Below are 15,593 nucleotides of genomic sequence, written 5' to 3' on the forward strand. Positions count from 1 at the left end.
ACGCAGCCAATTAGCCGTTTGCACCGGCACTCACGGACAGTATGAGTACCAATGGCAGCATGACTGCTTGACCCTAGGTTGAGCGATGTCGTGAATGAGTACGCCCTGTGGCTAGCAATACGCCTCTTCCGGCAAGACAGGCAGTCTGATCCATGCCCGGTCAGGTCAATCGGCTGGTCTTCCTCGGGAAGCTAGGGTCAAGCAGTCATGCTGCCATTGGTACTCATACTGTCCGTGAGGTGAAACAGCCTTTGGGTGTTTCAGAGAGAAGAGGGATTCTGTCTAGCGGCAGCTATTTAGACAGAACCAGGCTGATGGCCTGACCTTTTTTCAAAGTGAATCCCTCTTCTCTCTGAAACACCCAATGGTTGTTTCACCTCAGTGAAAGAAGAGGGATCCTGCACCTGTTCCAGTAAGTTCCTTCATCCCTCTGAAACAGCCAACTACAGACTATTTCATCACACTGAAGGAGAGAAGCTAACTTTTATCCAGGCAGTTCCTATGGCAGAACAGGGAGTTAGTGTTCTGTCTAGCGGCAGCTATTTAGACAGAATAGCTGCCTAAAGAGAGGGGCTCCTACCTGCCTATCGTTCCTTTTCAAAACAGAGAGAGTGGCAGTCATCAGATGGTCTGCCAGACCAGTCCCTAGCAAATAGAATGACAACTCTATGCACACCGTTAGGCAGGCCCTCTAAGGTCCCCCAGACACACCCTACCCTGCGGGAGGTAAAGGTCTGCCCACGTCTGAGCACGCGCCCGAAGATGGGGTCCAGTTCACCAGAAGGTGTGCACAGAGTTATCCTAATGCCGAAAATTCATTTAGCAGCAAACAAGAGGGGGAGCGTCACCGTTTGATAAGCCGTAAGAGCCGAGGCCGAAATTGCATGGGACCGAGCGCGGTACATCTCTTTAATCCGCCTATGCACAAGCCTCCAGACCGAGAGGTCATAGTGGCTCTCTTGGCATTATCTGGCTTGGCGCCACCCGCTGTGCCCCGTCGAGCGCCTTTGCCGGTAAGATCCTCCCTTCGGTCTGAATCGCCCAAGTAAGGACCGATTCACCGCAGGGAGAGAAGAAAGGAGAGTCCTTCCAAGGCAGCTGCTCGATGTCCACTGTGGGGGGGGGGGTGGTCGCTGATCACTCGCTTACATCTACTGGTTTGCGGTGGCCACTCGCTTACAAACAGGACCCAGCCAACTACATGATGTCAAGTCGAAAAAAATTATTAAAACATACATATATATGTACATATATGCATACATACATACATATATATATGTGTGTGTGTTGTGTGTATGCACGGTATATACATGTATATTTATATATACGTAAATATATATAAATACATATATACCATATATACTGTCAAGTTCATCTTGGGCACAGTGGTCCTCTAGTGGTGTTTGCCCGAGCCCGTGGGACGCCATTAGCTCGTCTGTGATTGGCCGCTACTTCGCGGGGGGAGATGACTCGTCTCGGGTATGCTTGGACCTCCGGTGATGGAAGGGCTCTCAGGGCCTCTAGGTCCCAAGGTTTTTTATGTGGGTTCTCTTCGTAAAGAGATTATTTGACACGCAACTCAAATACGACCTTGGCCTTGTGTGCATAACCTTGGGTGTTATCACACTTACCTTACTTTGAAGCTAGTGTTTTTAATTGTAGGCCAGAGAGCTTACAATTAAAAACGCGAAGCACTGTGGCAATTGACAGTTTTACTGCAAGGTGCTGGCCGAGCACATAAGGGTTCACGCCCGTTCGGCAGGGTTCAACCCCGACCGGCCCTAACACACAAAGACTGTCAATTGCTCAGTGTGCCTCTCTTTTTTGAGACCACTTTCCGCCATTGCACGTTCCTGTCATACTAGCTCTGCTAGCCTTCTCCCCACCTCCCATCACCATCACCCTTAAGCTATGCTACCATGGGACACATGATCAAATTAACATACTCTGGGGAGCCCATCTCCTGTGAGGTGGCTCTCTAGAAAACTTTTGAAATCACAGAGGTTGCAGTCATGTACTGCTTCAAAGTGTGCAATTGTTACAAGGATGTTGTAGCCAAACCAGAACAAATGACCTCTTTCCTCTCCTCATCCGGCCAAAGAAAGCTCGCTGCTCAGTGCTTCAAACTCATTACTTCCCCTGAAACCAAGGCAAAATGCACGGTCGTGGCCAAAAACATCGACAAGACAATCCCGCCACGATCGTATGAGGCCATTCAGGCGGAAATACAGCCAAAAAGGATGTCACTGTAGTTGACATTTACAAACCTCCCGAATCTCGGATCGTCAAGATCCGATACTCCTCACCTGAAGAGGCACGAAAACTTATCTAACCGTGGGATCGTGATGTTTGACACGTCCGTCTCCACCTACAACATAGAGCCTGAGTGCTTTATTCAGATTGATCAGTGCCTGAAGTGCTACAGGTACAATCACAAAAAACACGCATGCATAACACGAACAAAGGTGCAGTCGTTGTGGCAAAGATGGGCACTTCTTCGCCACTTGCAACAAGCCCATCAAATGTTGCAATTGTGAGGGGCAGCATGTCGCCGTCAGCGGGTCTTGCCCTACACAAAAAGAAATACTAAAGACTAAAAGACAAGCAGGTAAACAGAACACCAACCCAACATACGCCTCAACAGTTCAACCCATACAGACATCACCACAAGACCTCCCACGATTCCCCCGAGAACCACAATGCCTCCCCCACCTCAGTTCTCCCAAAACAACATCACACCTGACATCAACACTAAAATACAAACAATACTACACGTAGCTTTGATAGCTGCCAAATACAATGCAAAAAGATTCGCAAACGTTGTCCCTGTACTCCTACAAAAAAAACAACCTCCCTAACGTTGTGATTCCCAGGGAAATCTTTGAAGACGAAGACCTATACATACCTGAATATCACTTAAAAAAAAAAACACAAACACTGAGGCTAGACCGGCGACCACCACACAACCACAGCCCTCCCACGCACACCTACTCCCACAACCACAACGCCAACCAAGACTAAGCTTACAACAAAACACTACAAAATACACAAACGAACACAAACGCAAACTGCCATCACCACTAAACACGCACAAGAAAAAAGACAAGAAAGACCCACTGCCCCCGATGACCACCGCACCCCCTCGCCGTCACCACGACACCATTCTGGGGGACTCTGATATTAGGGATAGTCTCCAAATCAACCTCCCTGAGGTTGAAGCGGGGGCGACCTCGCTACCTGCTCCCCTTGGGTATGCAGACCCCATTCTCCCTTTCAGGGGGAACCTCGGGGGACAAGGAAATATCGGGAATTGGTCCGCCGATTCCCGAAAATTCCACGTCTCCCTCTCCAGGAGTCCCTCCCGACCTCGAGGGGATGCGGTTCGAGACTCGCCCGGGCCCTCGCTTCCGGGATCAGCAAACGCCACAAAAAGTGGGTCTTTGTAAACAACTACAAGACTCCAGAAGAGCCATCGACTGTATTCAGCAGCACTCACCCACTGACAGTATCTACCTTCTGACTACTTCTCACACTGGCACAGAGGATTCTTGCACAGGGTAGAAGAATTATCAGCAAGGAATGAGCTTGCTGACAGACTAGCTGAAGTTGGCAGGGGTATGCCCCTAATCCATGATAATACATCAGAGCCGAAAATTACTTAAGAAGAAGTGTACGGTGATGTAACCTCCTTCCTCCTGCAGCTTCACAGAGAGGAAGTGAGATCCTCCCCCTCGGCCAGCTGGTACTCCGGCCACCGGCTATGAACCACTGGCACTCTCCGAAAATAAAAACAACAGAGGTACTGAAGTCATTCTGCACAGAATGCACCTAGGTTACACTGTTCATGGCATATCATACAAACAATAGAACGTGAAGAGAGGTGTTGCAGCATTGCGGCGAGCCGAACGCCCATTTGTACTTTGAGAATTGTATGCACACGCTATTCCTGAGACAAAGCTCGCAGAACACAGCGTCGTGCTGGTAAAGAGATTAGCGAGATGTTTACACCACGGGTACAGGAGCGCCTAGCTGGCAATCCCACCGCAACAGTAAGCACCGAGTGTCAGAAAAACAAATGAGACAGCCATAAAAAGCTGACACAGGCCGGGCCATAAGTGAAAGGCCTGGGCGAAGCTCGTGTTTCGGTTGTCCGACTGGATAGTCCATGCCTTCTTCAGGAGGAGGGCAGTCCTGGCCGCGATGTCTTCTCGCTGGACCGAGGCGATGAACAGGGACTAGTTCCTGGCCTGGCAGCATCATCTTTTCCTTCTTTTCCTGTGTACTTCTTATACTTCCTTCCCATCTTTCTCCCTTCCTCCTTCCCTTGTTTTGTTGCATTTTTTTTCATTTTAAACTTAACCTCACCCGGGCTATGCCATGAGGGGAGCCCGGCCTGTGTCGTCTAATGCCGACTCGCTCACGTGTGTCAGCTGGTGCTGACTCGCTGAACCTAGTCCTTACCCTCCGTGGTGCCCAGCCACAGCAGTAACCTCCAGGTGACATTGCAACTTCTCGCATCTGGGCAGGGTGCAAACCGCCGACCCCTCGGATGAGAGGCCGACACGTTAACACTGTACTAGCCCGGAGGCTGTTACATAAGGATAAGTCCGATAAGCGAAGCTTAGCCTCGCCCGGGCTATGCCATGAGGGGAGCCTGGCCTGTGTCGACTAATGCCAACTCCCTCACGTGTGTCAGCTGATGTTGCCTCAGCTGAATCTAGTCCTTACCCGCCATGGTACCCGGCCAAAGCAATTCAGTAACCTCCGGGCGACAATTGCAACTTCTCGCGCCTGGGCGGGGCATGAACCACTGACCCCTTGGTATGTATGACCACATGGTCTTCCCTCACGGACACGTGGCTCAGTGCTCCCGTGATAGCAACTGCCTCTGCCTGTAGGAGGCGTTGTCTGTTACCCTCATGGATTTTGTGGCATCCCTTGCTGCGAAGCCAGTGCCTGCAGTGTGGGTCAAGGGATCGACCAATCTATCTATATGTTCTGCTGCCTGGAGGAGTGATGGTTGCAATGACCCTCTGGGTTTCTGCCTTTAGGCTAGGCATGGAATATTCATTCTTTTTGGTTGCCAGTCTCATGACCGAGAACTCTATCGAGGTTTGTGCCCACGGCGGAGCTTTGACAAAGTCAGGGTGAGGGGAGTCCATGCCCTTTGGCAAGAAGTGGTTCTTTGAGCTGATGGCGTATTAACACCCTGACTGTGAGAGACACCCAGGAGTTGTTTGCAAACAGCTCGTTATCTTGTTCTATGCGTCTGACTATTTTATGTCTTAGACTTGTGTTCCTGGGAGCCTGGGTGACCTTGATAAGAATTGTGGCCATTAGATCAATTCGTGAGGCCAAGTAGGAGGTTGAGGACCTTCGCCCACCTTGGGACACCCAGAATGACCCTGGCGGCTTCGTTTTGGACTGTCTCCAGTTGGTCTTTATATTTTCTCTTAATGCCAATCAGAGCAAGGGAGGCATAGTCTACAATGGGCCTGACAGTATGTACATAGAATGATCTAGTACTCTGTGTCTGGCCCCTATGCGTCTTCCACTCATTGCTCTCATGACAGACAGTCTGATTTTGTTCAGTCAACCAGGTACTAGACCTCCTTCTGGAAGGAGAGGTCTGGTCTATCCTTACCCCAAGTAGAGGTAGTCCATAACCCACTCCAAGTCCATTCCCTGAATTTTCAGACTTGTGCCTTGAACTCTCTGTCTCAGAGCTATGGCTTTGGATTTGGCTGCAGAGATCTTTAGTTCTGTCCTGACAACACTCCTCAGATTCGAGGTTCCAGACAATGCTGGGCTGTGTTTAGGCAGTATGGTCCAGTGGAGATGATAGCAAGATCGTCTGCATAGGAGATGATCTGCACCCACTGGAGGTTTATGTTGACGATACAGGACATTAATGTGTTAAAAAGGGCTGGACGATGAAACCCCACCCTGTGGCGTTCCATTCTCTAGTGGCATGTGCTGTGATAGGTGACCTGGAATTTGACTCTGGCTGTTCTATTCCTAAATTAGTCACCTATCCAAGCCAAGAGCTTACCTGATTCCTTTTTGGATCAGGCAAGAGGACTTGCCATTTCAAAAGCCTTCTCCAGGTCAAGGAAAACTACCACAGAAGTGCCCGTGCTTATTGTGCTCAAGAGCGTGGCTATGCTGTGCGCTGTGCTCATGCCCCTGATGAACCCATGGAGGTGTTCATGTGGGGGTCCCATTTCCATCGGAGCTGGTTCAGAACCATCCTCTCGGCCGTCTTGGCGGACAGATGAGGAGAGAGATGGAGCGGTACTTCCCGGCTCCTTTGGTTTAGGGATGAGAAGTATGGTAGCCCTTTCGAACTCTGGGGTAGAGTGGAAGTTTCCCAGAACTTGATGAGTTGCAGGAATGCAAGCTCACCTACTAGTCCCAGGTGGGAAATGATGGGGTACGAGATCCCATCAGAGCCCGGGGCTGTTACATCTGGCTTTATATGCATTTCTTAGTTCCCTCAGAGAAAAGATAACTTCTGAGTTATCGGGTTCGGCTGCCTTTCTCTGATATGAGCAAGTCTGTCCTGGCAGGCTGTTGCTATTTGTTCTTGCAGAGAACTCGTGTGCCAGTCTGTTCGCCTCTGACTGGGGGTCATGGTGTGTGCATCACAGGGCTGAGCAGCTGGTAGCTCGCTTGAGCCGTTACCATTGTTCTGAGAGGGTTGGTATGGTGATTGAAGGACTCACACCATTCCAGCCACTTTTCCTGACTGGACTCTGCTAACAGTTTCCTGGCATCCCTGACAGCCTCCTTATGAGGGCTAGGTGGTGTGGGGTTCTTTGCGTTTGGATTTTTTTTCTGCTACATATTTTCCCTCCGTTATCTCGTCGCTAAAGTACCAGGCGTCTTTGTGACTCCTGGACCCAGGCCGAGTTTTGGGTATGGTCAGTGCGGCTGCCTCATCAATGGCATTAACAAGTCTGGCTTGTAGCACTTCCACGTTTTCACTTTGTGTGCTTTCATTGCTTCTCGACAGCGGGCCAAGCGTTCTGAAATGCCTGCCAGTTGGCCTTGTCTGTTTTCCATCTTGGATTCGGTCGTGCATTCGGCTGGGCCACTATCCATGAGGGTAGTTATAGTGCCGTAATGGTCACTAGTGACGGTCTCATCGACACGCCAGTCAATCCTCTCCACCAGAGTCGCAGTGGCCAGGATGAGGTCTAGGACCCCTCCTCCGACATGCGTTGACTCCTGGGTATGAGGAGAGCGATCACGGAATGTCTCAAGCACATTGGCTATGTGATAGCCAGCCGCATCCGGTGCCCAGCAGGGAGCCAGGATGGGGTGGTGTGCATTGAAGTCTCCCCCTATGATCACTCTATCAGGTCTGTGCAGAAGCACAGACCTGGCTGATGTCTAAGGTACTACAGTGTGGCCGGCTGTACACATTGTACATTTCAGGGGACCCCGGCTAGGTGAATCTCGATGGCAAGAGATTCAAACATCTGCACAGTGCGGTGCATTGTCTATTGCGGAGCAGGAATTGTTGCTCTGACAGGGTGATCAGGCCCTCGCTTGCCATCAGCATGTGCAGCATGAAGACATGGAGAAGCAAACAGGTTCCACTGTTAATGTCTCCTGGAGCATGACAATGTTAATGCTCCTTGATTTCACTATTGCGTGGAGGATGGCACTCCTTGTGAAGAAGCCATAGATGTTCCACTGCAGAATACTTAGATTGCGTGCCATGATGTTCCTAATTGATAGTTACATCAGAGACATCGTCATATTCAGATGACTGTCTTCAGAGTCTGACAACTCCATTGCGAAGTCCTCACTGGTTGAGGGGTCTTCTTCGGCTGTTAGGCTATCTCTGGGTCCTAGGGAGTGGAGAGCCTTGGTAGGTCTGACCTTGTTTATTTCGGCTTTTCTCTGCCAACTGATTCTGTGCATTCCTTGCTGGCCTTGCCTGAGCAAGGTCAGCTTGTTCTGGTTTTGGCTCTGGCATTGAGTCAGCCTGGTTAGGCTCCACCTGTGAGGGCATGGCCTGGGTTGGAGTGGGGAGGGGAGTGTTGTCCTGGGGTGAGGGTGAGGATGGGGCTGTTTTGGCCCTTTCCAGCTTCCTTCCCTTTATGGCTGTGACAGACTTGGTCAATGCCATCATGGCGACCTCGACTGCCTATCCGCCTCTTCATTCGTCCTTCCCAAGGCTGTTGCCACTGCTGTGCTACAGCAGTCAGCAGGATTGATATGTCCCCTCATCGAGGAGGATGTCTTCGCTTTGGGAGGACGTTGTGGTGCTGTTAAAACATTTCTTCCTGTGGTTCTTCTGCACTTGTTTCATTTTGGGGAACTCCTGTTTGTCGGAGATCTCCGGTTTCGGTTGGGGGGCGGCTTCCTTCCTTTTAGGAGGTCGGGAGGCCTTTTCACTTTTGTTCTTCTTGCCGCTTGAAGGCCGCCTCTTTCCTGACAGAGCAAGCAGCTCCAGGCAGGATGCCTCTTGGCAAAGTTGGGACATTTGGCTGTTGTGTCCTTTTTTCTTCTTTGTAGGCCTTGATGCACACTTCAGTGTTGTGTGCCTTGCTACGACACCACATTTTGGCTTGGCTCTGCAGTTAGCCTGGTGGTGTCCGTACTCTGGCACTTGAAACACCGCAGTGGATCAGGCACGTACGTACGTAGGTTGTACCAGTTACTCAGATCAAGGGTAGAGGTTGGGGTACCTTCATGGTCACCAGGACTTGCCTGGTTGGAGTCTTCCCTTCGAAATTCGGGAAGCCTCCACGACCTGTGGGTGTGATGCGATCACCTCCACATCTACGAGACTGAGAAGCCAAGTAGCACCATCTTGACCTCTTTCCTCGGATCAGTGGTGAGAGGCTCACTTTCCTCCCATCTTTTAGCTCCTTTGTTTCCTGCAAGAAACAAAGGGAGCTTGATCTTTGGGCATGATGATCATGCCTGATCTCACGCAACCCAGATTGACAACTGGATTTTGCGTTGGCTCTCCAATGCCCTGACATGGTAGGCATTGTCGAAGCCTTCGGTTTGACTGGCACATGAACTGGGGGAAACACCTTGAGGTCCAGACTCTCCCTCAGAGTCGGTCTCCGGCCTCGGTCGTTTCGGCCCGCCCTTTCGGCTTTGGGGCTTGCAGTCATCAGCTGTTTCGGCTGGTTCAGCTGGTGCTCCCGATTCGATCAGGGGGGTCGTCTGAGGGGTGCTCAGAGACCTTCCTGGCCAGAGTCCATCTATTGGACAATCTGGTGGACAGACATTTTTTAGATGGTTTTTCTGTCTTATCCACCATCTTGGCAACAGGCATGACAGTGTCATCCTGTGCTCAGGGTTTCCTTTTTACCACCCGGAGGCATGGCTTCAGGGTGGCTGCCGTGGTCTGGGCCTTGCAGGGTCATCAACATTAGCATCGTCTGTGTTTTTTTTTTTTAGTTTTATTTTCCATGTAGTTGGCACTGTTTCATCCACTCACGCCCCCACCCACCACGGAGTCCAACAAGGGGAAGCTGAGTATTAGAACCAATGTCTAACAGCAACAGGGGTGATGAGTGGATATACGCAGCTAGTTAGACGTTTGCATCGGCACTCACGGACGGTGTGAGTACCAATGGCAGTATGACTGCTTGAACCTAGTCTCCGAGGAAGACCAGCCGATGGCCTGACCGGGCCTGGATCAGGCCGCCTGTCTTGCCGGAATAGAGGACCAAAGAGGCATGTTGCTAGCCGCAGGGCGTACTCATTCATGGCATCCCTCAACCTCCAGGACTCCTGTCTCCCAGCGCACAAGGCTGCCACGCACGGCAAACACATGGTTAGGTGTGAACCCCTGGGGGGTGACCAGAGGGGATGCCCTTCCACCTACAGGACATCATTGTTGGGAACACTTTTGCTCCTCCCTCAGTGTGGAGGGGAGCTCTTCACTTTTCCATGCAGTTCCTCTCCATCCCTCAGAGAGGACCTGTACTTTTTTCAAAGTGAATCCTCTTCTCTCTGAAACACCAAAGGCTGTTTCACCTCAGTGAGAGAAGAGGGGGGTCCTGCACCTGTTCCAGTAAGTTCCTTCATCACTCTGAAACACCAACCACAGACTATTTCATCACAGTGAGGGAGAGAAGCTAACTTTTATCCAGGCAGTCCTATCACAGGACGGGAAGTTAGTGTTCTGTCTAGCGGCAGCTATTTAGACAGAACCAGGTGAGGCCTGACAAAGTGAGGGGCTCCTACCTGTCTATCGTTCCTATTCGAAAAAGAGAGAGTGGCAGTCATCAGATGGTCTGCCAGACCAGTCCCTAGTAAATAGAATGGCAACTCTATGCACACCGTTAGGCAGGCCTTCTAAGGCCCCGCAGACACACCCTCCTCTGCGGGTAGAAAAGGTCTGCCCACGTCCGAGTACACGCCCGAAGATGGGGTCCAGTTCACCAGAAGGTGTGCACAGAGTTATCCTAATGCCGAAAATTCGTATAGGAAAGAGTAGGCTATGAGGGCACGAAGCTACTTGCAATCATATAGCATCGTCCGATAACGCGTAAGAGCCGAGGCCGAAATTGCATGGGACCGGGCGCGGTACATCTCTTTAATCCGACTATGCAAAAGCCTCACGACCGAGAGGTCATAGTGGCTCTCTTGCATTATCCGGCTTGGCACCACCCGTTGCGTCCCGTAGAACACCTTTGCCATACGGTCCTCCCTTCGCTCTGAATCGTAAGGACCGATTCACTGCAGGGAGAGGAGAGAGGAGACTCCTTCCAAGTCAGACTCTGAAACTCTGGACCTCCAAGGCGTTTCCCCCAGTTCAATGTGCCAGTCAAACCCGAAGGCTTCGACAATGCCTACCAAATGGTCAGGCATTGGAGAGCCAAAGCAAATCCGGTTATTGATCCAGGTTATGCGCGATCAGGACATGATCATCAAGCCCAAAGATCAAGCTACCCTTTAAAAGATGGGGGGAAAGTGAGCCTCTCACCACAATCCCAAGGAAAAGAGAGTCAAGATGGTGCTACTTGGCTTCACAATCTCATATGATGTGGAAGTGATCGCATCACACAACAGGTCGTGGAGGCTTCCCGAATGTCGAAGGGGAAGATTCCAACCAGGCAAGTCCTGGTGACCATGAAAGGTACCCCAACCTCTACCCTTGATCTAGGTAACTGGGGTACCTACAACTTCGAATGTACGTGCTGATCCACTGCAGTGTTTCAAGTGCCAGAAGTACGGACACCACCAGGCTAACTGCACAGCCAAGCCAAAATGTGGTGTCTGTAGCAAGGCACACAACACCAAAGTGTGGCATTAAGGCCTACAAAGAAGAAAAAAGGGACACAACAGCCAAATGTCCAAACTGTGCCAAGAGGCATTTTGCCTGGAGCCTGGCTTGCTCTGTCGGAAAGAGGCGGCCCTCAAGCGGCAAGAGGTTGCTAAAAGCGACCAGACTTTGTTCTCGCCCCCCCAGGCACCTATGTCTGGGGAAAAACAAAAGTGAAAAGGACTCCCGACCTCCTAAGAGGAAGGAAGCCGCCCCCCAGCCGAAACCGGAGATCTCCGACAAACAGTTCCCAAATGAAACAAGTGCAGAAGAACCACAGGAATAAAGGTTCAAACAGCACCTCGAAGTCCTCCCCAAAAGCAGAAGACCTCCTCCTCGATGAGGGGAACACGTCGATCCTGCTGACTGCTGTAGTCACAGCAGTGGCAACAGCCTTGGGAAGGATGAGTGAAGAGGCCAGAAGGCAGTCGCGGTCGCCATGACGGCATTGACTTAAGCCTGTCGCAGTCCTAAAGGGAAGGAAGCTGGAAAGGGCCAAAACAGCCCAATCCTCACCCTCACCCAGGATGAGACTCCCCTCCCCACTCCAACCAGGCCATGTCCTCACAGCAGAGCCTAACCAGGCTGATTCAGTGCCAGAACCAGAATCAGAACAAGCTGACCCTGCCCAGGCAAGGCCAGTAAAGAGTAAAGAACAATGCACAGAAACAGCCTGGCCAGAGAAAAGCCCAAACACACAAAGTCAGAGCTACCAAAGGCTCTTCACCCCCCAGTGGACCCAGAGATAGCCTGACAACCGAAGAAGACCTCTCAACCAGCAAGGACTTTGCAATGGAGTTGTCAGACTCCGAAACTAGTCAATCCAAATACGACGATGTCTCTGATGTAACTATCATCTAATAACATCATGGCACGCAATCTAAGTATTCTGCAGTGGAACATCCTATGGCTTCTCCACAAAAGTGCCATCCTCCACACAATAGTGCGATCAAGGAGCATTAACATTGTCATGCTCCAGGAGATATTAACAGTGGAACCTGTTCGCTTCTCGGGTATCATGTCTTCATGCTGCCACGTGCTGATCACCCTTGTCAAAAGCAACAATTCCCTGCTCGCAATAGCGATGCAACCGGCACGGTGGGAAGATGTGAATATCTTGCCGTTCGAGATTCACCTGGGCCGGGGGTCCCCTGAAATTGGTACAGCCGGCCACGTTATGGATTGTCCTAAGGTAGTTACCTTAGACATCAGCCAGGCTCTGTGCTCTGCAGCACACGACCGAGTGATCATAAGGGGAGTCTTCAATGCACACCACCCCACCCTGGCTCCGGATGTGGCTGGCTATCACATAGCCAACATGCTTGAGACATTCCCCGAGATCGCTCTCCTCAATACCCAGGAGCCAATGCATGTCAGAGGAGGGGGTCCTAGACCTCACCGGCCCACTACGACTCTGGTTGTGAGTCTGGATGACCATACCCCCAAAAACTCGGCCTTGGTCCAGGATAGTCACAAAGACGCCTGGTACTTTAATGTCGAGGATAGGGAGGTCAACAACAGGGTAAATATGTGCAAAAAAACATTCCGAAGGACAAAGAACCCCCGACAACCTACCCTCCTAAGGGAGGGCTGTCAGGATGCCAAGGAAACTGCCAGCAGAGAGTCAGACAGGAAAAGTGGCTGAATTGGTGTGAGTCCTGATCACCATACAACCTTACAGAGCCTATGGCAATGTGGTTAAGCGAGCTACAGCGCTAAGCCCGTTGCAGCACCATTGCCCCCCAGCCAGAGGCCAAACAGGGACTGGCGCAACGAGTTCTCTGCGAGAACAAGTAAGCACAGCCTGCCAGCGCCAAACTGAGGGCCAAGGACAAGAAACGCCCCTACAACCAGACCGACATGCTTATATCAGAGAAAGGGCAGCCGACACGATAACATCAGACGTTATCCTTTTCCTGACAGAAATTACACACACACCCACCACACACACACACACACACCAAACCCCACACACACACACACACCATACACACACAAACACACACACAACCACAACACACACATATTAATATATATATACATATGTAAACGTTGAAAGTATATAATTATGTTTGTATATACATATATATGTATTAATATAAACAGGAACACACAACACACATAAACACCACAAACACAAACACCCACCACACAAACATATATAATAGTAATATATTATATCATGTATATATATATATCTATAATGATTATATATATATATATATGTATATGTATTATATATATAATATACATATGTAAAAAAAAAATATGTAATATATATACCTATATATATTATATATATAAAAATAATTATATCCTTATATATATATATATATAAACTAAGTTACGGTAAGTTATGGAAGTTCCAAGGTTAATCATGTTACGTTAGGTTAGGTTAAGTAGCGTGATTTCTAGGTAGGTAGGTTAAGTAGTGTTAGGTTAACAATCTATGTATATGTGATATACAAAAATAGATTACATACAAACGCACACAAGCACCCATACTCATACACACACACACATATGCATGTTGTGTGTGTGGTTGTGGTGTGTGTGGTGTATGGGGTATGTGTGTGTGTGGTGTATTAATATTTTTATATAGCATATATTTTTTTTTTTTTTTTTTTTTTTTTTCATATATACTAACCTAACCATACTAGACCAACCTACCTAAACTAGATTAACGCTACTTAACCTAAAAACCCTAACACTAACATCATAGGTACGAAGGTTTAGGTTAAGTTACATAGCTCAATTAGACAGAAAATCCACACACACAAAAACAAACACACACGTACACAAACATACATAACTAGATGCACACATCTGAAATTATATAATTCTGTGTGTATATACATAATAGATATATATATATATATTATATTATATATATATATATACATATATATTAGGTTACTTTAGGTTAGGGAAATGTAAGGTTACCTTTGGATAGGTTAGGTTAGGTTAGGTTAAGTAGGGTTATGTTAGGTATATATGCATAAGTATATATACAAATATAAATACACACACACGCACACATACACCCATACACACACACACCACACACACATATACATGTTAACACTAATTAACCTAACCTAACTTAGAATAACGCTACTAACCTAACGAAACCTAGCCTAACCTAACGTAACATAATTTACATATATGTAAGAGCCGGAATGATGGGCCCTACAAGAGTATGGTAGGTGGCGAGCTTAGGGTGTAAGGTAGACGACCAAGATGTCTTGACTCCTTTATTTGTATAGTAATGATGGAGTACGGCTGCGCCGAGGAACGAGGTGTTGCTCCTCGGCTCCCTGCAGGGAGTCTGCCTGTCATCTCCTACAGTGGTCTAAAGATGGGCATAGATCACGTGCTTAACATATGGGAATCACTGGTGATGAAAGGTTGTGTTACAACAGTGCATAGCTCTTGTGGAAGGGGATTGACAACACAACATTGGAATGTCTAGTGTGGCAACGAGAGACTAATAAACAGGTAAAGCAATGGACATACTTATATGTATGTGTGTGTGTGTGGGAATATAGGTATGTGACAATACATAAGATTATACAAGTCATGTAGAATATAACAACAGATAAATAGAATAACATTGGCATACACATTTCAGTAACATCAGATATATAAAGTTGGGTTACAATATATATATATATATATATATATATATATATATATATATATATATATATATATATATATATTATATATATATAATATAATATTTTGTGTGTGTGTGTGTGTGTGTGTGTGTGTGTGTGTGTGTGTGTGTGTGTATACATACATATATATGTATATACAAACATAATTATATCCTTTCATACGTTTACATATGTATGTATATGTGTGTGTGGGTGTGTGTGGAACTTCTGTCTAACCTAAGCTTATGTAACTTAACCTAACCTCACTTTCTCTGATGTAACCTCTTCCGTGGAGCAAGGATGGACGCCGTCCTTCATCTCGTAGGGGAGAAGAATCGCATATGTAAGGGACCGTGGGAGATATATATAGGCGGTTTAATACAATCTGACCGCTCAGTAAATGTATATATCTATCTATCTATCTCTTATCTTATAAGTCATATATATATATATATATATATATATATATATATATATATATATATATATATATATATATATGTATGTATGTATATATAAAAAATTATATATGTAATTATATATATACATATATATAATCATCTTATGTATTAAGTAGGTGTGTGTGTGTATGTATGTGGATGTTTGTGTCTGTAAATGTGTGTAATCATGTT

Source organism: Penaeus monodon, unplaced genomic scaffold, assembly GCF_015228065.2.
Source record: "Penaeus monodon isolate SGIC_2016 unplaced genomic scaffold, NSTDA_Pmon_1 PmonScaffold_61, whole genome shotgun sequence".
In the NCBI taxonomy this organism is placed as follows: domain Eukaryota; kingdom Metazoa; phylum Arthropoda; class Malacostraca; order Decapoda; family Penaeidae; genus Penaeus; species Penaeus monodon.